Raw genomic sequence first — 2701 nt, 5'->3', positions numbered from 1 at the left:
TCCATATACCATCTAAAGAATTGTTTACTTACCTCCGTATCAAACATTATATTCAGAAACATGTTGTCCAATCTTCTTTTCCATGGGCTAAAGAGCTGTACCCAAGATTATTTCGGTTGCTAATTCGCTTTTTAAAGGTTTAGACACCTTTACTAACAAACTGGTTAAACTATGGGAAAAAGAACTTGATTTAACGATTTTACCAAATGACTGGTTTTCTTCTCTAATTCTTGTAAATAAATATGTCCATGGTTTAAACCTGACTGAGTGCCACTTCAAGTTACTTTATAGATGGTATTATACTCCAACAAGATTGGCCAAAATGTATACTTCTCAAGACCCTACTTGCTGGAGATGTGGCACCTACTCAGGTACATATACTCATATATGGTGGTGTTGTCCAGTACTCAAACCACTATGGGCCTGGACTTTTAACATTATATCTGAAATATCTTTGAACGAGGCATCATTTAAGGATACAAATAGAAATCCAGCCTCGGCCCTCCTCCATCTGAACTGGCCTTTTAAATCAAGTAAACACATTTGCTTAGCTATTCATTGCTTTATTGCAGCTAAAATCATCATAGCGAGACAGTGGAAATCCTCTGAGTCCTTTCAGAAGATTTCCCTAATTAATCAAGTCAAATTCCAACTAACAATGGAAAATTAAATTATTAAAAGTCAGTCAGTGATCTAAAAAAAAAAAGACTGGTATACAATTTGGCTAAAAAACTGTTCCCTACTCTAGGGTAACTCATAAACCCTTTAGGTGTTGGGGGTATGGATGATGTAACTTTAATTGGTTAGTAGAATTTACCCCATGGCCAACAAGTTTCTAAATCTCTGTTTATTCTCAGGGATATACTTCTAATTACATCCTCACAGACTCTTGTCTAAGCTATATAAATTACTTCCTGCGCTTCTTTTTTTTTTTTTTTCTCCAATACGGATGTTTGATTGTTATATCCTAATGAATCTAATCTTTTCTATATAATATGACTTATGTATGTCAATTGGATGTATTTTGTATGATTGTGTGTATGTATTTTTTGTTTATGAATTGTCTTGTAATATTAAAACAAAACTTCTGAATAAAAAGGATTAAGAAAGGAAAAATTATTTAAAAAGAAAAATAATGGCTAATGTTAATTACATAATTAGATTATCAAACTAGCCTCCAATGTTGCCAATCATATTAATTCCTGAGAAGGTATTTAAAAAAATCTGAGCCTATCTTAAAGACAAATGCCATACCAAGCTAACCCCTGTTATTTTTGTGATGAAACACAAATAAGCGTGGAAAATGTAAATAGAAGCAGTTTTCTACATAAACAGAACAGTATTAGCAAATGTTATGTATTTTAACAAACTTGCTACATATATAACATTCTGAATATAATTTTGTTCAATGTATCATTGGTTTTGTCAGAAAACGACCCATTTATTTTTTTACATTAGATCCTGCAAAGTTGGGTATATATACACTGAACAAAATTATAAACGCAACACTTTTGTTTTTGCCCCCATTTTTCATGAGTTGAACCCAAAGATCTAAGACTTTTTCTATGTACAAAAAAAGGCATATTTCTCTCAAATATTGTTCACAAATTTGTCTAAATCTGTTTTAGTGAGCACTTCTCCTTTGCTGAGATAATCCATCCACCTCACAGGTGTGGCATATCAAGATGCTGATTAGACAGCATGATTATTGCACAGGTGTGCCTTAGGCTGGGCATAATAAAAGGCCACTCTAATAAAATGTGCAGTTTTATCACACTGCACAATGCCACAGATGTTGCAAGTTTTGAAGGAGCGTGCAATTGGCATGCTGACTGCAGGAATGTACACCAGAGCTGTTGCCATGAATTGAATATTTATTTCTCTACCATAAATCATCTCCAAAGGTGTTTCAGAGAATTTGGCAGTACATCCAACCGGCCTCACAACCGCAGACCACGTGTAACCACACTAGCCCAGGACCTCCACATCCAGCATCCTCACCTCCAAGATCGTCTGAGACTAGCCACCCCGACAGCTGCTGCAACAATCGGTTTGCTTTACCAAAGAATTTCTGCACAAACTGTCACAAACTGTCTCAGGGGAGCTGATCTGCATACTTGTCATCCTCATCAGGGTTTTGACCTGACTGCAGTTCGTCGTTGTAACCGACTTGTGTGGGCAAATGCTCGCATTCTATTCCATCTTGCACTTTGGAGAGATGTTTTCTTCACAGATGAATCCAGGTTTTCACTGTTTAGGGCAGATGGCAGACAGCGTGTATGGCGTTGTGTGGGTGAGCGGTTTGCTGATGTCAACGTTGTGGATCGAGTGGCCCATGGTGGTGGTAGGGTTATGGTATGGGCAGGCATATGTAATGGACAAAATAAATCAAGAAAAAATAAAAAAATGTGTTGAGCCTGTCAGTACAACACCTATGGAGTAGAATGCAGAAAAATGAGGGATAACACCTAAACCCCTAAGTGAGTTCCAATATACAAAAAAACAAAAAGTTAAAAGGATGCATTTCTACCTACATAGTGTATAATATCTTTAATGAGAAGGGTGTAAAATATAACATTTATTGTGTTATTTAAAATATATGAGGTAACTTGAAAAATAGTAATAAGAAATTAAAATTAAAAGCAATATAGGAGATAGGTCTTTGCTACTTTCACAGTTGTGGCTTATTTTAGGAGACTAT

The sequence above is a fragment of the Pelobates fuscus genome, chromosome 3, assembly GCF_036172605.1.
Source record: "Pelobates fuscus isolate aPelFus1 chromosome 3, aPelFus1.pri, whole genome shotgun sequence".
Taxonomy (NCBI): Eukaryota; Metazoa; Chordata; class Amphibia; order Anura; family Pelobatidae; genus Pelobates; species Pelobates fuscus.
This window is presented reverse-complemented; position numbering follows the sequence as displayed.